Genomic DNA, 27,667 nt, shown 5'->3' on the forward strand with positions numbered 1-27,667 from the left:
GTGTTCTTTGAAAACTGAGGATTTTCGGTGTGTTGAGAAGAGACCTCTAAACCTGTTTATGTAGGCAAATATTAAGGTTTAAAGTGCTCCCAAAGTAAATCATATGTTAAGATTAATCTGTTGCTTCAAGCAAGATTAGAAAAGTAAAACCTTCTACATTTTGTTCATATTAAAAGCAATTATTTTCCTACAGTAAAGCTCATTACACGATTTTGAGATACTGATTCGGAACCACACAACATCCTATATTTGCAGCTCTCGGAATTACATTGTCGATGTGTTAATCTCAGTAACACAAAGCCTTCATGACGTAAACACAAATTTATTACCAGGAAAGACGTAATACAATTAAGTAAATCACAAAGTCGGCAATCTAAAGCCCAAAATTTAGATTTATGTCTTCTCGTTGGGAGTTATCTGTTATGTTTAGTAGTAACCACATTGACAACTTTTATATAAAGACATGACTCATTGCTTCACAATAGCTCTTAGCATCAAGGAACTTGCCACCAGATAGGTTTGCATCCTCTTTTACAACAAACTAAGTCCATGGAAAACAAATAGGCTGACACTGATGATTTTCCTGAAGAAGCTAAGGAATAGATAAGAACTTGTTCATAGATAAGAAAAACACATTTGAATTTCGTCAGGTAAAAGATGCAAAAACCAGATATAGCAATAAAAGCACATTTTCAGTGTCTCTTTGAGAGATAACTACCTTTGGCCTCAAAATATCCAAACCGAATTTTTGACATGCCTTCATGATATGTCTTCCTTTTACAAGAGAACATTGTCGAACCGTTACAGAATGAAATGGAAGCATACACAAACTGAAACGACTTTTGGGTCTCACATAGTCGTGATGTAAGCGCTTACTTTATCTTAGTCGTGATGTAAGAGCTTACCTCATCTTAGTCGTGATGTAAGTGCTTACCTCATCTTAGTCGTGATGTAAGCGCTTACCTCATCATAGGAAATTCATTCCTATAAATAGGCAGCTTATGGTTCATTTGTAAGATATGAAGATCATTTGCTATACACACCAAATTGAAGAAGACAACACATCCCAAAGAGAGAAAAAAATCTAAGAGAAATACTCTTAGTGAAAGGCCTAAGTAAGAGAAGGTCTTTGAGAGAATTTTCTGTGGTAAAATTCTTGAGTGTAATTGGGATTGGGGTTGTGAGGTTGAGTGTTGTAAACACTTGTAATATTTCTTCTTTAATAAGATCTGCAGCAGCAACGTGGACGTAGCTCTCACATTGAGGGTGAACCACTATAAATCTGTGTGTGCTATTTATTCTTCGCTTACATCACGGCGTAAGTAGGTTCTGTCTAAGGAGGTTGGTATTTAAGTGGTCCAGCTGTGACCCTCCAATCTTTCCTGGGAACCTGCTTACAAAGGTCGGATTTGGGATTCAAATCCTAACAACTGGTATCAGAGCAACAGGTTGTGTTGTGATTTAGAAACGATGGGAGGCGAAGATGGTACGACGCACGGCATCGGTAAATTCGATGGTACAGATTTTGCGTTCTGGAGAATGCAAATTGAAGATTATTTATGTGGCAGAAAACTTCATGAACCTCTGAGTCCGAAACCAGAGGAGATGAAGCAAACAGATTGGGATCTCCTCGACAGACAAGTTCTGGGAGTCATTCGGCTGACGCTGTCAAAGAACGTTGCTCACAATGTGGCAAAGGAGAAGACCACCGCAGATATGATGAAGGTATTGTCTGACATGTATGAGAAACCTTCGGCAAATAATAAGGTATTTCTCATGAAGAAACTATTTCATCTAAAGATGATGGAAAATGCTCATGTTGCTGCACACGTAAATGAATTCAATACCATTGTAAATCAATTGTCATCGGTAAAAATTGACTTCGATGATGAAGTGTAAGCTCTAATTTTGTTGGCATCCCTACCAAATAGCTGGGAGCCAATGAGAGCAGCGGTTAGTAATTCTATCGGCAGTGGAAAACTAAAGTTCAATGATGTTAGGGATCGTATCCTTGCTGAGGAAGTGCGCAGGACAGATTCTGGAGAGGCATCGACGAGTTCTGCTTTTAATGTTGAAAACAGAAGCAGAAATTATGACAGAAATTACAACCGAAATAAGGGCAGATCGAAGTCAAGAAATGGCAGGGGTCAATCCAGACCAGGACGAACATTTGAGTGTTGGAACTGTGGAAAACCAGGTCACTTCAAGAAGAATTGCAGGGCGCCGAAGAAGGAGGACAACAAGGGGGCTGCTACGGAAGACATTGGCGATACGTTGTTGCTATCGGTTGACAGCCCGATTGACTCTTGGGTGCTTGACTCAGGAGCGTCCTTTCATACCACCCCACATCATGATATAATGACAAACTACGTGGCTGGGAATCTCGGCAAAGTTTATTTAGCCGATGGAGAGCCGCTAGACGTTGTTGGCACGGGAGACATTAATTTGAAGATGTCAAATGGATCCTCATGGAAGATTACAAAAGTTAGACATGTTCCAAAGCTGATGTGAAACCTGATCTCAGTAGGTCAGCTTGATGATGAGGGATATGATCTCAACTTTGGTAATGGGTCTTGGAAGGTGGCGAAAAGTGCTATGGTAGTTGACCGAGGAAAGAAGATTGACACTCTCTACATGACGGCTAGCTGTCGTGATACTGTTGTTGTGGTTGACAACATAAAGAAGACATATTTGTGGCATTGTCGGCTGGGGCATATCAGCCAGAAGGGGATGAAGCTGTTGGTGACAAATGGCTTAATTCCAGAGCTGAAGACGGTGGACCTTCATACGTGTGAGAGCTGCATTCTCGGAAAACAAAAGCGAGTAAGCTTCTCAAATGGAGGCAGGGAGTTGAAGGTCGAGAAGCTGGAATTGGTGCACACAGACGTGTGGGGACCTACCACTGTCCCCTCTTTTGGAGGATCACACTACTACGTGACCTTCATTGATGATTCAACCAGGAAAGTATGGGTTTATTTTATGAAAAATAAATCCGATGTGTTTAGTGTATTCAAAAGATGGAAAGTCATGGTTGAGAATGAAACAAACCTCAAGTTGAAGTGTTTGAGGTCCGACAACGGCGGAGAATACACTGATGGTGATTTCAAACGATATTGTACCGATAATGGGATCAAGATGATGAAGACTATTCCTGGAACGCCGCAACAAAATGGAATAGCCGAAAGAATGAACCGAACGTTGAACGAGCGTGCTCGAAGTATGAGAATACACTCTGGACTGCCCAAGACATTCTGGGCAGATGCAGTCAATACCGCGGCCTTCTTAATTAACCGAGGACCGTCAGTTCCCTTGGATTTCAGAATTCCAGAAGAAGTCTGGAGTGGCAAGAAGGTAAATCTTTCATTTCTAAAAGTGTTCGGCTGCTTATCATATGTTCATAATGATGATACAGCTAGAAGCAAGCTTGATCCAAAATCAAAGAAGTGTTACTTTATTGGCTATGGTGACACCGAGCTTGGTTACCGATTTTGGGATGAACAAAATCGGAAGATCATCCGAAGCAGGAATGTTGTCTTCAACGAAGAGGTGTTGTACAAAGACAAGTTGCAAAAAAATTCAGAATGTCAGGACAAGGAATCGGAAATAGTCGATTTGAGGGACTTTCCGACACCTGAGCTGCAGCCAGGTACAACCGAGGTAGAGGAACAAAAAATCCGAGAAGGTGCTGATGAAAGGGTTGATTCTGAAACAAATCAACAGACGCCAATCACAGAACTACGTAGATCATCCAGAATCAGGAAGACGATTCACAGGTACTCTCCATCCCTCAACTACATTCTACTTACTGATAGAGGGGAGCCGGAATGTTATGAAGAAGCAATGCAAGTCGATGAATCGACTAAGTGGGAGCTAGCAATGAAAGATGAGATGGATTCACTATCGGCAAATCATACATGGGAGTTAGCCGAGTTGCCAAAGGATAAGAAGGCATTGCAAAACAAATGGGTTTATCGGATAAAGGAAGAACCCAATGGAAGCAAGCGTTATAAAGCAAGGCTGGTTGCAAAGGGATTTCAACAGAAAGAAGGCATCGACTATACGGAGATCTTCTCTCCCGTAGTCAAGATGGTGACTATCAGAACTGTTCTTGGACTGGTAGCAAAGGAAAATCTACATCTGCAACAGATGGACGTGAAAACGACATTTCTTCACGGTGATTTAGACGAGGAAATCTACATGCGACAGCCGGAGGGATTCAAAGTCAAAGGAAAGGAGAATCTGGTGTGCAAACTTCAAAAGAGTCTGTACGGACTAAAACAGGCTCCAAGACAGTGGTATTTAAAGTTTGACAACTTTATGAAGAAAGCTGATTTTTCAAGGTGCGAGGAAGATCACTGCTGTTACTTCAAAAAATTTGAAGACTCGTACATGATACTGCTACTCTATGTCGACGACATGCTAATCGTAGGAGCAAACCTACAGAAGATTGATCGGTTGAAAAAAGGGTTATCGGAAGAGTTTGCAATGAAGGATTTGGGAGCTGTAAAGCAAATCCTTGGGATGAGAATCGACCGAAGCAAGGAGGACATCAAACTCTCACAAGAAGAATATGTGACGAAAGTTATCAAAATGTTCAACATGCATGATGCCAAGCCAGTCAGCACTCCCTTGGCTGGACACTTTCGGTTGTCAAAGGATCAGTCACCGACAACCGAGGATGAGAAGAAGCAGATGGACAAGATACCTTATGCATCTGCAATCGGTAGTCTTATGTATGCAATGATATGTACAAGGCCAGACATTGCACATGCAGTGGGAGTTGTCAGCCGATTTATGAGCAATCCGGGAAAGCAACACTGGGAAGCTGTGAAGTGGATATTCAAATATCTGAAAGGCAGCTCGAGTTCAGCTCTGTATTTTCGAAAATCAAAAACAGGATTGCAAGGGTATGTTGATGCTGACAACGGTGGTGATATTGATAGCAGAAAGAGCACATCCGGGTATGTTTACACCTTCGGAGGTACTGCAATCTCTTGGGTTTCCAAATTGCAAAAGATAGTAGCTCTCTCTAGTTGTGAGGCTGAGTACGTTGTTGTGACGGAGGCCACAAAGGAAATGATGCGGCTACAATCTTTTCTGCGGGAATTGGATCAGGACCACGAGGGAAGTGTGCTATATTGTGATAGCCAAAGTGCCATTCATTTGGCAAAGAACACGGTCTAACTTGCTCGAACGAAGCACATACAACTCCGGTACCATTTCATTAGATCAGCTTTGGAAGATGGAGTGCTAGTGCTTGAGAAAATCGCAGGGAGTCAGAATCCAGCAGACATGCTGACAAAGGCAGTGACGATAGACAAACTGAAGCTATGCTCAGCTTCAGTTGGCCTGCACGAAGTATGAAACTAGGAAAGAGCTGCTGCATCGATCAAAGTGTGAAGACAAATTAAAATTAGTCTTCAAGTGGGAGATTTGTTGGGTCTCACATAGTCGTGATGTAAGCGCTTACTTTATCTTAGTCGTGATGTAAGAGCTTACCTCATCTTAGTCGTGATGTAAGTGCTTACCTCATCTTAGTCGTGATGTAAGCGCTTAACTCATCATAGGAAATTCATTCCTATAAATAGACAGCTTATGGTTCATTTGTAAGATATGAAGATCATTTGCTATACACACCAAATTGAAGAAGACAACACATCCCAAAGAGAGAAAAAAATCTAAGAGAAATACTCTTAGTGAAAGGCCTAAGTAAGAGAAGGTCTTTGAGAGAATTTTCTGTGGTAAAATTCTTGAGTGTAATTGGGATTGGGGTTGTGAGGTTGAGTGTTGTAAACACTTGTAATATTTCTTCTTTAATAAGATCTGCAGCAGCAACGTGGACGTAGCTCTCACATTGAGGGTGAACCACTATAAATCTGTGTGTGCTATTTATTCTTCGCTTACATCACGGCGTAAGTAGGTTCTGTCTAAGGAGGTTGGTATTTAAGTGGTCCAGCTGTGACCCTCCAATCTTTCCTGGGAACCTGCTTACAAAGGTCGGATTTGGGATTCAAATCCTAACAACGACAACACAGTTTCTCAGTAATCCCAAGATCCATGCTAAAAGGCATAAATCAGAACATGCATGTTCAAAAGGGAAAAGGTATAGAAAAAATGTAAGAAAGAAAATACACGGAACTGAACGAAGCAAGAGCTCAAATTAACACCAAACACTAAGTAACGTTTTCAAATGACAGATGAGCAAAAATGGCAAAACAATAACATGCAGTAAGATTAAATAGCAATTTTATAGTCGTCACATTCAAGAATCCTCAAACAAATGTGCAATCTTTTTTGCAAACCAGTAAGAGAAGTTCCTTTAATCTAAATAATTCCAACCATCACAAATTACAATAAAAAACAACCATCAACAAAAGGAACAAACGTAAACAACATAGAGAGAAGTAGAAGAAAAAGAGCTCACCCAGCCACTGTGCAAAAAAACCAAAGCAGCCAAGAATAGCAAACTAAAACCTCAGAAGAAAAAAATAGGTACAGAATGAGAGAAATGAAAAAGAAAGAGAAACTGAAGAAGGAGAAAATCAATCGGTTGCGACACCAATTTGAAGTAATCAGTGGGCTGAAAAAGTGGAAGTATGAAGCAAATACCTAAATGACCGTCAGGGGCGAATCTATATAGAAAATTTGGATCATGTGAACACACGGTCATCTAACAAAACTCGGTATATTCTGTATATAATATTTAAAATATATCTAATATTAACTGAAAGAACACATGGTCAAACTAAATTGTGTGGAGCACTGGTTAAGTGTTCGGTTTAATACCTTAAGGTTGTAAGATCAAACCCTACTAAATGCACTTTTGTGTCTTTTTTCTTAATTTTTTTTTAAAGTGAACCCATCCTCTTGAAATCTTGGATTCGCCTCTGATGACCGTCAGCAAGAATAATGACAATTATTTTGGACAAGTAAACAGAACCGAAGGGAGTACCTTAGTTTTGTAAATTAACAAGTATTTTTTAGGACAAATATTTTTTAGTAATGTTGACAACTAACATGGGATGAAAGGAGTAATAGTTTCGGGGCAAACTTAACTCTTTCCCCAAATCTATCTATATATTCCATTAAAGCTATGCATAGACAAGGTAATGCGCACCTCTCTATGATCAACATTAATGTTCTTATTACTAAATATATTCTTATTTTTCTTTTTTCTCATAATTTTGGACTTCTGTACTTATTTTCCCTATTTAACATATTTTAAAAAATCCTGAAGTTATCTGTATGTATTTTCATCTATTTCAGACAATGATAGATGAGAAGGCTTTCCTTTCAAGATCTTTAATTTCCCCCAATAGTTACAACCATTTAAAAATGGTAGCTGCCGGTAAGTGGTTATAAGGTTGTACAAATATAAGGAAGAGCAAAATAAATAGACCAACCAACACGAAGGTTTAGATGTATACCAATTACCAAAGCCAGCAGATCTTCAAGGAAATGCAATATGATAGTATCAAATATACTTGAAAAATTACAGCAAAGGCATGCAGTTTCATATTAATCCCGTGAAATACATGAAAAAACATATTCCTTTTGTCTATCGACGTCTATGTTGGTGTTTTCCCAGGAACTCGCTGTGCAATCCCCCCTAAATCGTCGTATAAAATGTCACCGGTAAAGGGCACTGCAGGCTTGAATATGCCAATCATGTTCTTTATTTTAGAATTGGTGATGGGAAGATCTATTATTATTATTATTATTATTATTATTATTATTATTATTATTATATACACACACTCTTTCTAGAAGGAATGTATTAAGACATGATTGTCTATGAAGTGTGCACTCTGAACTATGATTTATATTTTGCATGAACATAGATAACTTGCGCTATTGATTTCATCAGGAAGTTTCCATCAACATGTTTTTTTTTCATATTCCAAAGTTTATTTAAAGTGTAATATCTTATTTTATTAAGATAATATTTCATATGGTCACTCAACTAATGGTAGTTTACTGAGAAAGTCACTTAACTTTACTTTTTAACCCAAAAGTCACTCAACTAAGGTTAGTTCACTTAGGAAGTCACTCAATTTTATTTTCTAACAATAAAAAAAAACACTCAACTATTGATATTTCACTTAGAAAGTCACCCAACCTATTTAATTGATTTTTGCGTTAAATTTTGTTGACATGAAATTTTTATTTAAAGCTAAATTTTTAAGAAATAAAAATATACACATTTTAACCATTTTATTAACCCGCCACACTTGATCCGACCGGCTAAAATATGTTGATCAAGAGCCAACGGATATAACTTATATAAATTGACGAAAAATATATTGAAAAATCAATTTGGTTAAAAGAAGTTGATGTGTCAGTTCTAGCAAAAAAAAAAAAAAAAAAAAAAAAAAAAAAAAAAGAGACTGAATTATTACTACTACGAACTTGCTCGTCACTTTACCTGAAGCATTTCTACACAATAATATGTGTTTGTAAATTAAAGACATATAAAGTGAATGGAGTAGTTCTTATTTTATTAAAATTGTAGTCTTTCGTCTGTAAAGAATATAATAAAATGGAAAAAAGATCTATTGATATAGGAAACGTTGTTCCTGAATCCTGATCATCGATTACTCGTTTTCGGAAGCTGTGAAATTACAAAGAGAGCTCACGGGTCATTAAGAATTGATTTTTCAATATATTTTTAAGCGGTCGTGTCAAGTGGGCGGGTTAATAAAATGATTAAAATGCATATCTTTTTATTTCTTAAACATTTAGCTGTAAAACAAAATTTTATGTCAGCAAAATTTAATACAAAAATCACTTAAATAGGTTGGGTAGCTTTCTATGTGAAATACCAATAGTCGAGTGATTTTTAGGTTAGATAATACAGTTGAGTGACTTTCTGAGTGAACTAACCTTAGTTGAGTGACTTTTGAATTAGAAAACAAAATTGAGTGACTTAAAGAGTAAATTAATCTTAGTTGAATGACCATCTAAGATATTAAACCTTATTTTTTACACACAAAATTATATGAGAATCTTCTGATGCCTCCTTTCCTTTTTTTATTATATTCTCAAATAGAAATTATTCGATTATGCTTTTTTTTTTCTTCCTTTTTCTGTTCTTTAGTTTAACTAGATTGAGAGTTATGTTTGTACAAGTGATTCTATGATTTGCAACTTGTATTTCTTTCTATGTCTGGCTTCCAATACTTAGTTATATTAATCCTTTTATATTAATCCTTTTCTTTCCTTTCTTTTTGACATATTACCTTAAGTTTGTTTGTTATCTTTATCATATGCCTTTATCAACCAATTCAGAAAATTACTTCGAATTACGCAGGTTTACACTTTCCATGTATGTCTTTTGTGTATAGTTCTCTACAGATTGCCATTCCTGAGGAGCTTTACTATTCTTTAATGGACAAGTATAAGAAAACTTAGAGCATGAAGAAGATCGCATATATAGTACCCATATTTTAACATTACCAATATTGTATTTTTATATTTTTTAAAATTTTTTGTATCTTTATTTCACATATACTCATTAAATGGGGCGTTCCATATTTAATCTAGGATGTTTCTTACTTGTTTTGTCAGAATTTACATAGGATGTTAGCAGAAACTTCCAAGAGTGCTAAAGTCATGAAAAGATTTTTGATAAAGAAGATTACTTTTCTTTTATAAAATTATTATATTAATATGCAATCTTATTTTAATGGGAAACGGGTCAAAAATATCCCTCTATTTTGTTTTTAATGGCTAAAAATATTCTCCGAATTAATTTTGAGTCATTTATACCCTACTATTATGAAAGTTAACAAATATATCCTTCGTTCGACGGAAATCCCAAATTGATTCAAATAACCTGATTTCACAAAAAAATAACCCACTCCTATATTTTACCCGCCCTGACCCGCTTCGTAAAATAACCCAAGTCTTCCTTCTTTGGCGTATTTTCTCCTCCAGCAACTTGGCTCTCAAGCCCACCACTCCGGCGAACTCATCTCCGACCAATCACTTCTCCCATTCCCTTTCCTCGATTGCCGCTACTACAAAGCAAAACAAAAACACCATTGATTTCAGTTAGAAAGAAATCAAAGCTTTTTCAACACTTGGCTTCTATGAATCGGTTGATTTTGTTATCTAATGTATTTTAATCATACTGTTGTTTGCCACTGAACTTTCATTATAATATCTTGAAGTTGCTTTTGTACCGGAAATTTGAAGTGCTCCATATTATTCTCTTGATGCGTTCTCAAGTTTTTGGTCAATTGGTGTGAGATAAAGGTATAGAAAGAAATCAGAGCTTTTTCAAGAACTTGATTTCAGGAGGCGGGTCGGGTCAGATAAAATATGAAAGTAAATTATATTTTGTGAAATCCAATTATTTGAATCAATTTGAAAATTTTCGTCAAATGAAAGATATATTTGTTAACCTTCATAACAGCGGGGCATAAATGACACAAAATTAATTCGAATGATATTTTTAGTTATTAAAACAAAATAATGAAATATTTTTGAGCCTTTTTCTATTTTAATTTATCTTTTGACTAAAGAAAGACCATATCCAATCAACCTTCGAAGAGTCTGGAGGAAAGTACCAAGGAAACTACGGCGCCGGCCGCAAAGCTCCTATTGGAATCCACTTGCAGATATTTTTAGGGTCATTCGCACGAATGCCCCTATTTTTGGGTGGCGTTTAATTTTTGCCGGTTTTTATTTTTTATCTGCATTTTAAGTAATAAAAAAATGATTGAAAATATTTCTGACATCAAAAAAAAATAAAAAAATCGGTCTTCCTTGATCTATAACCTAATTTTGTAAGGCATAATTTTATAAAACTTTTGCCATGTCCGGCATAAGTTCTGTAGGAATTAAATTATCCAGCATAAATTTATATTTCCGCATCATAATATAACACAAATTATGTCTTAAAACGCATAACTTAGTACCTATAGAAAAGTTCTCAAAACTTTATGCTGAGCACATTAGATACTACACAACTTATATCGGATAAATTAATTACAAAACTTATGTCGGACAACGCAAAAATTCTATAAACTTATGTCTTGTGAAATTAGGTCATAGATAAGGGTACGTTGACCCACAAATTATCATTAAATGAGAGCAAAGACAAAAATTAAAGAACGTCATATTTGAGGGGTAAAAATTAAATACCACTCCGAAATAGGGTCAATCTGCGCAAAAAATGATTTTTTTATGGCCAACCAACTGTTAAATTGTGGTTGGATGAATTAAAATAAGACTATAGAAAAACCGATTAAATAATTCCGAACACGACTCAACGTAACTCTACATATTCCACATACTACGTACATTCTTTATATACAGCTGCTGTGAAGTGAAGATCTCATAGCTAAGAGCTGAAAAAACTTCCTCTTCAAAAATAATTCTCCTCCGTATTGATATAGTACGTTGTTGCTTACCCAAGAAAGAGTGATCATGGCAGATGCAGTGGTGACCTTTCTGTTGGAGAACTTGTTGCAACTAGTGAATGAAATGTGCTTATTAAAGATGTAGATGATGACTTCAAACATTTGTAGGAAGAAGTTAAACGTCTAAAAGCCTTCCTTGATGATGCTGCCAAGTACCAAAGTGAAAGCAATCAGTGGAAACACTTAGTGGAGGAGATTCAGAGAACAGTGAATAGAACTGAGGATATTATTGATAAGTTCTTGGTTCAGGCAAAGCTGCACAAAGAGAAAAATAAATTGGGAAGATTCTTTGATGTGAGTCATCTAGCTACAGTGAGGAAACTTGCAGCTGAGATCAAAGACATCCATGATAAGGTTAGGGAACTTCGACAAAACAATCAACAAGCTTTTCTCCCCACCCCGACTCTTCAGATGCCCACGAGAGGTGCCCATGACACAACGCAGGTATGCCTGAAACTCAAACGCTTTTTTAATTAAGGCCCTGTTTTGACATGATGTGAAATCATGATATGAAATGACTGATTTGAAATCAGATTGATCTGAAGTTAAAGTTTTGTTTGAACATGTAATATGTATTTTTTAAATTGTATTTTTTCTTATAAACCCTGAAGATTCATAAGTTGTGAAGACTACAAAACTTCCCCAACTCTTGTACAATCTTTCCAAATGAGTATACCATAGTTCATAACAAAGTTAGTACGCTATCAAAATGTCTTTTTAAAAAATACAACACCTATCGATCAAACTTTAGTTCAATATAAATGAAAATTGAATATGACTTATAGTGTAACTAATCTTTAATATAATCCTCTCACATGGTACGGATATTTTTTCACGTCGAGCATGCATTTCCGACCAGATGATCGAGAAGACGAACCAACATTATTTCTTTGAGTCAAGTTTTACATTTAAAAAATATATCTACCAACTTATGGATTTTTTTTTACAAAATAATAAACTTATGGGTCAAGTTTTAGATTTAAAAATTTTTTAAATCCCAAATCCTACTTTTGGAGAATTTGAGATTTGAAATCATGATATGAAGTTGAAGTTGAAATTTTGTGCAAACGCTAATTTGAAATCAAAATATGAAATCGTGATTTCAAATCGCATGGCCAAAAGTGTACTAACAAATCGTAACATCCAAAGCTCATTCACAATAAATATGACTAGATCTGTATAGTAACATAAACTGATGGTAAACAACAAAGATAATACTAGTAGTAACAATAAATAGAAAAATTACTGAGGTCGGGAATTGTAAAACATATATTATTGTGGTTTCAAAAATATTATGTAAACCTCCATTTTGTCACTTTATGAATATCTAATGAGACAAGTTTACCCTTTATGTACTCCCTCGGTCCAATTTATGTAGTATTATTCGTATTTCGAGAATCAAACTTCTTAAATTTGATAGTGAATTTGAACATAGAATCTTTAATTATTATAGTATAAAATGAACATATCTGAAAACTACGTAAAAAGTATTAAAAATTCAAAATATTTAAGAGTGAAGTATGTGTTACAAGTCCAAATTGGCATATTTTATCAAAGATTTTGTGCTCACATTATGTTAAGAGTTTGTGAAGATGTATATTCGAAAAAGTATTTAATTTGTGAAGATGTATATTCGAAAAAATATTTATTCTCTTTTTACAAAATTATAATAAATTGAAATTTGATATATAAGAATTTTAATTTTTTTTGTTTAATTTTCTTTTTGGTATGTGCACTTTATTTTCTTTCTTAAGTAGATGCGGATATACGTACAGTCCATGTACGAACTAATTCTCTTATACTATAGGAATATTATACAAGTAATATATTTCAACTAAAAATATTATTGACAGTAGACCACACAAATTGAAATACATCCACGTGTGTGTGTCTGTATAAAAGGAAAGTTTTTATTTTGACATTTTGATATATGTGTTGTTTATCCAACATTTATATTATGGAAGGTATTTCACTTTATGTGGTCTACTATCAATAATATTTTTAGTAGAAATATAATGGACAATGCACAAAAAAAATGTGTTTTAATTGGTAAAATAATTAAAAAAGCTCAAAGGAGAAATGTGTTGCAGCAAAATTGAACGTAAGTTGGCAGACGACGAATACGGGATGAGATTATACTCAATTAGTTAAAGAAAACAGATATTTGGTTATTTTTTCTATGCAACATATGCAGTAATTCGGGTTCCATAGTCTTTTTGTCGTATCATTGTTTGCATAGAGTGTTACCTTATCGAAGCATTAGATCTAGACTTATAATTCCAAATCCATGTATTCGAATATGTAATAACATTACTGAACCATGTTTAGTAAATGTATATATTACTACATTAAATTAAATTAATTTGGTGTAAACATCCGGTGTGAGTAAATATTTACCTTGCTTTTGATGCGATCCGTTTTTATCATCTTAAAAGGCTTCTTATTTGGAGGATAACGAAGTGGTCGGGTTTGATCAGGAAGTGAGTCAAGTGATTAAGCGACTTGTCGAAGGATCAGAGGATCTTGATGTTGTGCCAATAGTAGGCATGCCCGGACTTGGAAAGACCACACTGGCAAGAAAAATCTACAATTATACTCAGCTTTCATTTGAATTTTTCAGCATCATTTGGGTTTATGTCGGCCAGAATTACAAACTAAGGGAAGTCTATCTCAACGTTCTCAAAGGGTTGAAGAAACGCGTTGATGGATATCAAATTATGGGGCAGATGGTTTAGCTTGGGAAATACGGGGTAATATAGCAAAAGGAGGTAAATGCCTCATCGTCTTGGATGATATTTGGGAGCCACAAGTTGTGGACAGTGTTGTGAAAGGCGCTCGCCTTACGCCTTTTGGCGTGACGCGAGGCGAGGCGAGCCTGTCTCGCCATAGACAGCCAAGGCGTGGCAATTTTCAAAAGGCGAGCCAAGGCGAGAATGGCGAGGCAAGGCGAGCATGGCGAATGGCGAGGCGACGCCTTTTGATTTTTTTTTTTTAAAAGTTGCTGACTATTTAAAACAAAACAGAAATATTTACCTAGATCCTAGGGTTTCATTTATATGTTTTTTCCATAGCAGCTGCTGCGTCTCCTTTGGTGACTTTCCGACAGGCAGTCAGTGACCCAATTCGGGCAGGGTATTTTTTTTTTTCATTTTTGTGCGACTTTTGGAGATCTTGAAGAAGAACAGATGTTTCTTCGTTATAATTTGGTTAATGATAACAGTACAGCAGTACACTCAGGGACCTTATGACTTATTAACTATCTATTTACCTAGCTGGAGACCTTTAGACTTTATTATCAACTATCAACTATCTGTTTTTAGTTTTTTCAATTGAAATATTTACTAGTATTTTGTTGAGTATTTGAGTTTTTGGGTATTTAGATGTGCATATTTAATATTTTAATTTTTTGTTTTAATTCTCGCCTCGCTTCCAAAAGGCGTTCGCCACGCCACGCCACGCCATGAGGCGTGAGGCGAGCCCTTGTCGCCACGCCTCGCCTTTCGCCATCCTAAACACTGGTTGTGGAGGATGTCAAGAAAGTTTTCCCGAAAAACAACAAAGGCCACCGAATTCTGATGACAACTCGCCAACAGAATGTGGCCCATTTTGCAAATACAGATCCTCATCAATTGAAATTTTTAGAGGAGGAAGAAAGCGTTGAGCTGTTGGAAAGGAGAGTTTTTGGTAAAGGAAATTGTCCTGAAGAGTTAGAAGAAGTTGGAAAAATCATTGCAGGAAAATGTAGTGGAGTACCACTTGCAATTGTGGTCATTGCAGGAGGATTAAGAGGTCGTCCGAACCAAATCGATTGGCTAAGAGTTGAGAGAGATGTGGTGTTGCATCTTTATGAGGATAACCACGAGAGCTGCTTGAAATTAGTAGAGTTGAGTTACAATTGTTTACCCAAGGAAATGAAAACGTGCTTCTTGTATTGTGGTGTCTTTCCTCGAGGCTTTGATATCCTTTCTTGGAAATTGATGCGGTTGTGGATAGCGGAGGGGCTAATAAAGCCTCAGCAAACCTACACTCTTGAGGAGACAGCAGAGTTTTATTTGAATGATCTTGTCAATAGAAATTTAGTGATATTGACGCAAAAGAGATCTAATGGTCAACTAAAAACATGCCGCCTTCATGACATGTTGCATCAGTTCTGCAGAATGGAAGCTAGTAAAAAATGGCTTTTTCAAGAAATATGTCGAGCACCCGACCAAGCTGCTATTCCTTCTATACAAGACTCAGATAGTTGTCGTCGATTGTGTATTCAACCCTCCATTCTGGATGACTTCCTCCACAATAAGCTTTTTGCAGAACATGTCAGATCTTTCTATTGTTTTTCTTCAAAACGAGAACAAATCAAGTTGACTCGTGATAAAATCGAACTCATCCACAAAGCGTTTCCACTTATTAGGGTCTTGGATGTTGAATCTCTCAAATTTCTTTTCTCCAAGGACTTTAACCAGTTATTTCATTTGAGGTATGTTGCTATCTCAGGTGACTTTAAGTCCCTTCCTCCGACCTTTGGTAGATTCTGGAATTTACAAACTCTTATAATAAATATAAATACAAGTACCTTTGAGCCCATCCTTGACATAAAAGCAGACATATGGAACATGTTACAGTTGAGGCATTTGCACTCCAACATACCTGCAAAATTGCCATCCCCTGCGTCCACGACAAGTAAACCTTCTTGTCTACAAACTCTTTCTACGGTTTCACCAGAAAGCTGCAAGAAAGAGGTGCTTGTCAAGGCGTGTAACCTCAGAAAATTGAGCATTCAAGGGCCAATGGAGGGTTTTCTTGATACTAAGGGTGGAATCAGTAATCTCCAAGAGCTAACGTCCCTGGAGAATTTGAAACTATTCAATGATGTTCCTTACGTGTTTAAAGCGCTTTGCCTTCCTCCAGCATTCTTCAGACTTGTAAGTACAGTAAAGAAGTTAACTTTGACAAACACAAGGTTTTCTTGGAGTGAGGCGGATAACTTAGGGATGTTGGAGACCCTTGAGGTCCTAAAGTTGAAGGAATTTGCATTCACGGGTGAGTCCTGGAAGCCAAGGATAGGAGGTTTTAGCCAACTCCAGTTCTTACGGATTGAATGGGCAGACTTGGAAACCTGGGAGGCTTCGATTCTTAACTTCCCCATGCTTAGGCACCTTGTTCTTATCCACTGTGATAAGCTCGACAGTGTGCCACTTGGGCTGGCGGATATACACAACCTTCAAGAGATGAGGTTGGAGAACACAAGCAGAGCTGTGAGATCTGCAAAAGTTATACGAGAAAGGAAGACATCTAGAGGCATGAAAGTCAAGCTCAGCATATTCCCTCCCGAAAGTACTGATTCCAATGCCACACAAGGTTGAAAGGTCTGTCAAACTCGATAGTATTGAAATGATAAATTGCTATTATAGTCTTCGCTAAGTTTTCTTGTCTGCACAACTATTCTTTTTCTGCTGCCATACATTTTCCATGAACAAAATGTATTGCATCTATCTCTATGCATATCTCATTTAGCAGAATGTCTTGTAAAACTGTATCTTTTGTAATTATTTCATTCTTCAAAATATAGAAATTCGTGAGAGACTAATTCTTTCCCTTACATTCTGAATGCACTCTGCTCCTACTTATGCAAATGGTTCAACCATGATTTAGAATAGATAAAATAATTTATTCTACTGTAAATAGACTTCTATGGTACTGTACTAGATGGACTACTATGAATGATTTAGTGGTTTCTTTCGAAGCTTATTTGCTACGGTTTTGCTCTATGTTTTTCTATTTTTTTCATTTATTAATTTTCCTCCTTTCTGCAGGGGAGAATCGGGACATTGAGCTTGTCCTCGGGTCATGGATATGGTGTCACCACATTTCATTTTTTATGCAGTCCAGTCATCTGATATGGTTGTTCCAATAAAGCAAACTTGTGTCTTTTGGAGGATGAGTCTATGGACTTGAAACAAGCCCCTTCCTAGGTCCGTCGCAATTTGGGTTCCCAATCATGTAGAGTTTTTTCTTTCCCAGTTGTAAAACTACTGTTTACTTGTTTCCAGTTTATTGTCTGTATTGCTTTACTTCATTGTCTGTTGTTGCTTAAGCATGTCCACTGACATTGTTGAAAGACATCTTATTCCAACCAGTTAGCTGATTTTGAATCTGGTTTAGCATGTGTAATCTTTGGAATGATTCTGGTTATGTTTTATAATACAAGAAATCTGGATTTTTGTGGCGACCGAAGTCGCTACAAAATAATTTTATCACTTGCTGCAAGACCTCTGTTGCTGAAAAAATTTTGTGGCGGCTTTTGACAGTCGCTACTAAACACCATCATTAGTGGCGACTATACTTGCCACTAGAGTTACGAAAAAACGCCACAAAAAGAACTTGCACAAACAAATTTTCGAGAAGTCGCTGCTGAAGAATAGGGGCGACCTAGTCGCCAAAAAGTATTTATCCATCTAGAGCAACTTCCATGTGGCCACTGGAGAGCCTTTTAGTAGCAACTAAACTCGCCACAAAAACTATTAATTCATAATGGTAAAACAATTTAGTGGTGATTATAGTCGCTACAAATAGTGTTAAACCTTTAGTGGCTACTCTTATATCTCGCAATAATTATAAATAAAAAATTATAACAGATTTCTGGTGGCAATCTAATTCTTTAAAATTAATATAGAAACATATTTCTATCAATTGCTAAAAGTATTAATTAAGAGCATCCAGTAATATTCAGCAAATACTAAAAGCATTTTCCAAGCAAAGTATCATACACATTTTCATTACTAAACAGTCAATTACATATCGATTACACAATTTTTCATTTTTCATTGTCATTCTATGCACATACATATGGCAAGAAACAACATTAAGTGCCTTCAAACTCCTCTACGATGTACGCCATTGTTTAAGAACCTTATCCCTGTAATTAAAGGAAAAAACACAGGATCACTTTGACAATTCTCATAATTTAATGCAAATTGTAAAAGGGGAGACAATCATCCCAAGATCAAAATGAAAGATTAACTCTAAGTTTGGTGACACCAATCAATGTTAACAAGATATTCTTAGTGAAAGATCAACTCTAATTAGAAGTCAGCATACTGTACATTGCAGTAATTCTGCCAAGTTATTCCTATTCGTGTAAAACTCAACGTGCAGTAATTCTGCCAAATAAATAGATAGTGTTGCTCAAATGGGATGAATCTTAAGCCTGATATTCAATAGTTGGAATAGAGTAACGTGATAGTTGGTTGGTTCAATTAAGTAGTAAAATACATATGTGGAATCTTATAGGTGATATTAAACTTAAGAAGATTGGTAACACTAATAAGAGAAGTGATTAAAGGATGGAAACTAGGTAGACATTCTTTTTTTAGAATTATCAATCAAAGGCAGACAAATATGGAGATAAACTAAAAATATACCAGAATATGCACCAGAATAGTGATGTCTTTGCACATTCTATAGTGATAAACTTAAAATGCACCATAATATTATCCTCTTCACATTGAAATTTATAAATTCTCATAAGATCACTAACAAGATGTCAAGTCTTTGCACATCTCAACAAATGAAATAATTGAGACTAAGAGAAAGAATATGCATCTCATTGCCATGTATTAAAATTCCACTTTGTGCTTGAAGGTTGTACGGAACTTGTTTAAAAATAAACTAGTCGGAACTAACAATTAAAACACTTCTAAAGTCTAGCGTCCTAAAGAAAGCTACTGCATGAACTAGATTAAGGATTTTGGTGGAGCTTTTTAGTTCAATGTGTCTGCATACTGTACCTATCCATAAGCCAACTCTTGAATCTCTACCAAATAAGCCAAACTGATGCCACAAAGTTGAATATACAATGCTGTTATAATTAAAAATCACTACTTTTTAAATTCTATAACTTTCGAGGTGAAGGGTCACTCTCATTTTCCAACACCAAAAAACTTTATGCTCTTTGCCTTGTCTTTCCATGGAAACTCTCATTTTAGGCAAAAAGTTATCTGTTAGATGTAGGAAGCTCTACCCACAAGGCAGAATTTAACCTCGCAGCATCCTTGTCATTGTTACGGATGACAAGATTCCCATTGTCAAGGATACAAGTTATAGATTTTATGGTTTTGACGGAAACATTAGATGACCAGAGCAAATATCCATGTACATTTTTAACTACCGAATTCCCAATTTTGTCAATGGAAAAGGTACTTTTTATGATGGACAGGCTTGTTCCCATTGGCAACCCAAATAAATGTCTATACTTTAATACACACTTAACTTCAAGAACATAACCACATAAGAACGAAATAAAAATTATGGAATATCGACATGCAATCACAATAACACCAAAAAGGTCTTCAAGAAGAAATTTTAACTTACCCAGAAAAAGAAATAACTAAGAGTTCTGTCAAGATTGAATCCACAATAACAACACCAAATAAGCTTTGGATGACTCTTTCTATGCGAAATTCTTTGTAATCCTGTAGATTTTCAAATGGGTTATAGAAATTGGAGATGAAATATCAGAATATATCATAATACAACTCTGAAAAATCTCTGAAAATTAATTATGGCTAACTGCATGTTGAAAAAAATTCTTTATGAAATGTCATCTTAGCGGGAATCAAGTGTTCACCTTTTAGGCGACCTAATAAAAGTCGCTGCTAATAAATACTTTCTGTAGCTACCTATATAGTCATCGCTAAATGTATATCTTTGTTGCACCGCTAAGGTCACCACTATATGTCGCCGCTAAATGTCTAATTTCTTATAGAGTAATTAATTGGATGGTGTTACAAGTTTATGAGTGTGTTTGGTACAAAGGAAAACATTTTCCAGAAAATGTTTTTCAATTTTCCCATGTTTGGTTGGTCAAAATCAGTGGCGGAACCAGGATTTTCACTAAGGGGCCGGGTTCAAAATTTGTAGAAGTGAGAACACGAAGAAGTCGAAGGGGGTTCAATGTCTACTAAATATACATAAAAAATAATTTTAACCATGTATAAACAATGTAATTTTTCGCCGAAGGAGGTTAGCTATGCCTGGCTCCTCCCCTGGCCAAAATGTCTTGGAAAACATTTTCTCTAGGAAAACAAGTTCCTTAAAAATGAGGAAATGACTTCCTTAATGGAAGTAGGAAAAATAAGTCTCACAAGTAATATTGCAAGTTCATTGTCTCCATCCCACCCACCCAACATTCCCAACCCCTACCCTTCGACCTTCCCATACCTCGCCATCAACGAACCCCCACTCCCCACCCTATACACCACCCAAACGACCCCCCCCACCCCGCTTAACCTCCCATCCACCCTACCACTTAACCATCCCAACCCCCATCCCCACTACCTCCCTCCCTATCCCTATAACCACCTACCCCACCCCCTATCACTACCTATCCCTAACCCCTACCTCTGACCTCCCTACCACCACCCATCTATCTCTCAACTTTGCAAAACTAGACACTTTGTGAAAGTAGTAACTTTCAAAAATAGCAATTTTACAAAAGTAGTCGCTTTTTAAAAATATTACTTGTGAAAAGTAGCTGCTTTTCAAAAATAGTCATTTTGCAAAACTAGTCACTTAAAAAAATAGTCACTTTTAAAAATAGCAACTTTGTGAAAGTAAATACTTTTTAAACATAGTCACTTTTTCAAAGTAGCCAATTTTCATAAATTGTCATTTTGTTAAAGTAGTTACTCTTAAAAACTAACTACTTTGTAAAAGTAACCATTTTTTAAAATAGCCTCTTTGTGAAAGTATTAAAATAACCATTTTTGCAATGTGTCCTTACTAAGACAGTGGCCACTTATAAAGTAGCCATTTTTTAAAAGTGGCACAAAAATGGCTACTTTTGTAAAGTAGATATTTTTTGAAAAATGACAAAAAAGTTGCTATTTTTGAAAATTTACATTTTCGATCGTTTTGCAAGAAATATATTTTTTTAAATAGCCATGTTTATGTCACTTTTTCAAAAAATATTCAATTTACAAAAATAGCCATTTTTGTGTCACTTTTAAGAAAATAGTTAGTTTACAAATATATTCACTTTTTTGGATTGTATATCAAAGTGCAAGTAGTCATTTTTTTTGCTGTCTTAGAAAAAGTCACTTGCAAAGGTATGCAAATATTTGGTTATCTTATAAAAATGGTCACTTTGTGAAAGTAACATCTTTTTCAAAATGTGGGGTGAGGGTAGTAGGGAAGGTTGGATTGGGGGGGGGGGGTGTGGTAGTAGGTGAGCGGTAGTGAATTGGGGGTTGGAGGTGCGTGTGGTTAGGGATTGGGTTGGTTTTTCCGTCAAACCAAACACTAGAAAATGTTTTCTACATCCAACCAAACACAAAAAAATAAGTAGGAAAATCACTTGTTTTTCAAGAAATCATTTTCTAGGACAACATTTTCCACGAAAAACATTTTGCATCATACCAAACACACCCTATATTAGACTATTGCAGTTGAGTTTTAACATAGCCTTTAAAGATACAACAACAATAACATACCCAGTGTAATCCCATAAGTGGGGTCTGGAGAGGGTGTAGAATGTACGCAGACTTCCCTCTACCTTGAGAAGGCAGAGAGTCTGTTTTCGGGAGACCCTCGGCTCATAGAAAAACAAAAAATAGACATTAGCAACAAGAAGAAACAATAGCAAGATAATAAGATAACCGCCGCTAAAGAAACTGTTGACACCCAATTTTGTCCCGCCTTCCTCCAAAATATTTATTTACGCTTCTAATATTTTTGGCAACTTAAGAAATAATCATTTATACTTTACTACAATTATTAGCTTTTTATTAATATCAGCGTTTCATTATCCTATCGTAGTCACTAGCTATTATTATTTTTATTTTATTACCATTACTACTACCACTATTATCATTATTATTATTGTTATTATTATTATTATTATTATTATTATTATTTGTTATTATTATTATTACCAGTATTATTATAATTTGCATTATAATCATTTCAACATTTTGTTTACCATCTTATGCACACGCATCGCATTTATTTTCGCGCAATTAAATAATAGCATTTATTTGCTGTTGAACTTTAAAAAAATATTATCGAACGGCTATTACGACGTCATATAATTTTATTTTTTATCCGTGTACTAATAATTACATACTTTTATATTAGGTAATATTTTAGCACACGTTGGTATATAGTTAATTAAAATAGGTCTTTTATTTAAATTTAGAAGCCCAAATTGGTTCTTTCATCAGCTATGTTTTGAGCCCAAATCCGTCCCAATCAACTTACAAGTGTTTCGGACCAGTCCATTAATGATCAGCCCATATTTTTAAAATCAGCAAACCGACCGACCCACATTTTAAATTCATCAGCCCAACCCACCACTCATTTTGAAATAACCCGACCCGGCCCATATCGTTTACTTCACCTTCCTCAACCCTAAATGAAAAACTCACAGCCGCGCCTTTCCCCTTTCCCTTCCTCTTTCTCTCTCTACCCGACGCGAATAGCAAATCCACAGAAGCTCTTTTGTTCCAACAGGCCATGCATGGACATTTCGGGGAAAGGAAATTAATGCTCGTCCTTTCCCCGTCAATTTTCAACCGTTGAAGGTTTGCCCTCTTCTTTCCCCTCTGCTTCGATCTGAAACCATTTTAATGGGTTTCGTCCCTTTGTGAAGTGCAAATCTTTTCTTTTATCAGTCCCTTTTGATTTTTCGGGTACAAGTTTTTAATGGATTTTTGTCCATTCCTCTTTTCTGATTTTGTGGATGAAATACCCACAAAAATACGAATATTCGACTTAAAATCCCGCCCAATTTTGAACCCCAGAAAAACCCTAGATGTTTCCTATAAATAATCGCTTATTAATTCATTTGGATAAGTCTTTAGCCGCCTCAATCCCCCTAGGAAATATTAGTTTCCAGCAGTCACAATATTTCTTGATATTGATCCAAAATACTAAACATTTTTTATTCTCTCTTTGCTCTGTTACTGTTTCGAATCTGAGTGCGTGCAAACTCGGAGATTGTAGTGTTTGAGTGTGTATCGGAGATTCGAAGCCTCACTTCGCTGCACCCGAAGAAGGTAATTCCCCTTTCTCTCTTTATTTCCTGTATTTTCCTTTTTTTTGTTGTTGTCTTAGTCTAGTTTATTGTTCGTATAATTTAACATGTTTCTGTGTTAGTTCAGTTAATTAAATGATGTTCCTGTCTTATTTTTCTTAATAGTTAAACTTGTTTGGTGTGCTTAGATTAGTTTAGTTTAGTGGATTATTATTGAGTCTTGTTTACAGTTTATCTTAGATAGGTTCAGAATATGCTTATGTTGTTTGATGGCCTTATTATATGGGATAAATCTTTGTTTAGGCCTGTTTAGATTCGTTTAGCCATCTGCTAGCTCTAGGTTAAGATGATTTTGTGCTTATAGTTAGTGTGTTCTTCAATCAAACTCATGTTAGTTCAACTCATGTGGCTTGACATCTATGTTTATGTGTGTTAACTGCTTTGTGGTTCGCCTAACTGTGTTTAGATTACTTAAGTTCTCTGTTAGCAATATGAAATGAAGTATGAAATAGGATACACATGTTGTCTAGACTTACCTGATTATGGTTAGCTTATACCCCTGCCTATTTGAATCTGTGTAAGCTAGTTCCCCTGCAAATTTGGATAATCTGTCCCCTTTTGTGGTCTCTGTATTTGAAAGAATGAAATTTCAGTTTGTTGAGGTTGCTTTTCCATAATGTGATTTGGCATTCCCCTGCCTTGAATGAAAACTCATTTACCATGATTTTCGTATATGATGTTGTCTTCCTGTGCTTGCATGAAATCAGTCAAGTGGTCTCTTTCTTCCATATGTTATAAAGGATCTGTTTTACCCAGAAATAATAGCATGGTTAAGCTTCATTTTTGAAACGATTACAATTTGGTTTAACTAATCATGATGTTTTGTTGGCTGCTGATCTTATGATGTTATCTCAAACCCATTTTTTTTTAGCCTCAGATCTCTCTTTTGAATAAAAGTAAAGGGGTAAGTTGGGCAAATAAAATCTGACCTAAAGTTAGCAAATTGTTCCTGTATTACTAGTGCTTAGCATGATGCAGGAATCTGTATTTATGTAAAGTTAAAAGATGCCATTTGTAGTTTTTAGTCGAGTAGAATCATAAGCTACTGGCAGTGATGATATTTTGCTATAATCATTAGTATTTTGCTTTGTTAATATGAAAATGTGAACTGAAAATGTGCCTGAATACTATAAATGTCTTTCCTGATTCCCGTAGGTGTTTGTATATCACAAATATGCCATGTTTAGGCTCGGTATGCGTTTGTGTGTTGCCAGTATACCTTATTTAAGCTCTGCTTATGCTATATATGCAAAATGCCTTATTTAAGTTCTTTAAATGATTGAATATTGTAAATATACCTAGTCTAGATTCTGTGCATTTTTGTGTGAGTGAAATATGTATTAGTAGGTTCTGCATATAGTCTACATTATCAGTATTGGTTTGTTTAAATTTTGTGCGTGTTGCAAGCATATTTTCGTTTGAAGTATTTATATGAATGTATATTATAAGTATATTGTGGTTAGCACATTGATAGGGAGGTTAGTTGGTCATTATGGATCAAGCTTGAACCCTCCCCGGTGTTAGCCATGCCTAGGATTCATGAAATCCCTTGGAACTTGTGCAACATCGGGAAGACGGGGGCAAAAGCTTTCCAATATTAATCTTCTAAATATCCTTATGAATGTGTATACGCGAGATATACTTAAATATACATAATGTACACATAAATCATTTTGTTAGTCTCGAGTATTGAATTTGTTATATTAAGCTGGCACATCAAAGTTCTGATTTGGTCTGTTATTCATGTGATTCGGTCATGGCTTTTTCTTTTTTATTTGAAGTATAAATCTTGTAAATATCCGCTGTACTAATCCTTTTTCTTTCATTTTTATGCATGACCCTCTCGTACGAGTCCAAGGGACTCGTCTTCTTCCTGCATTCGGTGTTGGGCTGAAGCCCAACGTAACATTCCTCTCGAGTCACCCCTATCAACAGTGTAGTAAAAGTGATTTTGGGCCAAAGCCCATATTGCAGAAGCAGACCGCAACAACCCTAAAACATGGGCCGATCCATTCGATTATATTTTGTCCCCCTCTACTTTATTTTCTGTTGTGTATTTTGATTTGTATTGTATGACTAACACTTTACTTTGTTTTGTTTTCTTAGCCTAGATGAATCCTAGCGGAATTAGTGGGGATAGTTTTAGTAATAATGGGTAGTTAGAATTCGAGTTTGCCTTAGAAATAATGTATTTAAAATAATTTAGAAGTTATGATATTTGAATTTAGAATACCTTAAAGAATAATGTAATTATTTAAATAACACATTTAAGGTAGTTAAATTTAGATAACGTACTTATTCTATGATACAATTTAAAACAATAACGTACTTAACGTATTTGAAACAATTTATGATATTTAAATTTAGAATCCTTTAAAATAACGTATTTATCCTTTGTTTTGTTTAAAAAAATAAAAAAATAAAATAAGAACAATTTTCTAAACGCATTAGTTAATCGCTTTGTTATGATGCCCACTTATGCCTTTATACTCATTAAATTCGACTAGTACTAAATATTAAACCCATTATGTTATCAAATGCAAATATTTTTACTTACTTAATCACTTAATTACTTAAGATGAAATACTTTTTCTTATATTACCCATAAAATATAAAATATTATTTTTGTCAAAATGCCTTATATTCCCATTTTCGAAGTCTTGATAATATTTACAAACTATTTGCTAAAACCTTTAAAGTGTTATATTTATATTTTTAGTCTTAATGAAACAACCTAAGTTTGACCGGTTAATCGTAGTTAGCGAATCTTAAAGGATGCCTAACCCCTTCCCTTTAGGATAATTAAGAACCCTTACCTAGAATCGCATTAGTTAAGCAGACCATTAACGGAGGTTTAGTTTAGCTTTACCTTAGTTAATAATTAGGTGTCCTAATTCACCGTTAAAATAATTAGGTGGCGACTCTTTAAAATAAACAAATAGGAATCACCAATATGTTGTACTCCGATTTGACCCGTTTAAAATGGGGTATAACAGAAACAACAAAATGTAAGAAATCTAAATTCAGCTGATGCAAACCATGGGAGATGCATTGGGGAAATCAAACAGTTGGTAGTCTCCGTGACTGCTAAAATTGAGCACCAGCTTCGGCAAGAGAGGACACATGTAAGGCCTAAGGGGTGTCATCCGACACTGCTTCAGCCGGAAAAATATGCTGAATATAAGATGAAAAATATTACAAAAAAAAAAAAAAAAACGATTAAAAAAATATAAGCTGGCATTGTTTAATACAAGGAGCGTCTAGCTTGCTTGGTCTGGTGCATAATTAATGTCACGGGCCGCCTCCTTCATAGTGTCAGCGGTACACTAATGGCCCGTGTGGCGCCCGTAGTCCAGGCGGACTACGAGCCAGCCTAATGATAGTCCCAGGACTCATGGCACGATCTTGTGTCCATAGCTTTGGAGGCTTAGCTTCAACGGTGCTTCTGGTTCGATGTCAAGGCCTTGGCCTTGCCTTGCTCGTATGCCCCTGTGGCATGTTTCATATGTTAGGTCCTTGCCTGTACGCACACTTGGGGTCGGCTACGGACATGATAGTCCCTCACCTGGTGCTGAGCGTCACTGGTGCGCGCACAGTCCAATCCTCAGGCTTGACACCGGTCTGGTGCCTGTGCACCTGAGCGGTGCGACACCTGAGTAGGGCAACTCTTGAATCCTTGGCCTGTGTCATGTGTGTCCTTTGTAGTATGCCTATGATGAGGCTTTGCTACATGTGGCCCTCGTAACATACTTCCGTCTTGCATGGTGCAGCGTCGCCCTACGACTGCACCTCTAGGCCAACGGATCCTTGCTCGCTAGGATGAACCTGAGCCAAGCTCACAAGTCAACACACGAGGTTCTCAGGAGAGGTGTCTCGAGTGTCCAATCGTCACGGAGGGCTTTCTCATTCTCAAGGATAGCCCGCAGGGCATGGTCGGTCCATACGTCAAGCCTCCGGCCCTCGTTGGGCGCCCAACGCTGGCCTGTGGCCGAGCGCCGCCCATAGAGTTGTGTAACTCGTATGGGTACCTAGGATCCATTGGGGATGCCTAGGCAGACCCTTGAGGTTGTCCCCCAAGGTTGCTCACTTAGTACGGCTTGATGGTGGCACGCACGGGGGAGGCTGGCTGAGCTGAGACACCTCTGCCCCCCTT

At 36.2% G+C, this 27,667-nt stretch overlaps 1 pseudogene; it reads left to right on the forward strand.

Annotated features, from left to right (window-relative positions):
* The first annotated feature begins 11,254 nt into the window (after window positions 1–11,254).
* Window positions 11,255–17,575, forward strand: LOC132640637 (putative late blight resistance protein homolog R1B-23; annotated as a pseudogene).
* Window positions 17,576–27,667: the final 10,092 nt, after the last annotated feature.

This window comes from Lycium barbarum, chromosome 5 (assembly GCF_019175385.1).
Source record: "Lycium barbarum isolate Lr01 chromosome 5, ASM1917538v2, whole genome shotgun sequence".
NCBI classification, from domain to species: domain Eukaryota; kingdom Viridiplantae; phylum Streptophyta; class Magnoliopsida; order Solanales; family Solanaceae; genus Lycium; species Lycium barbarum.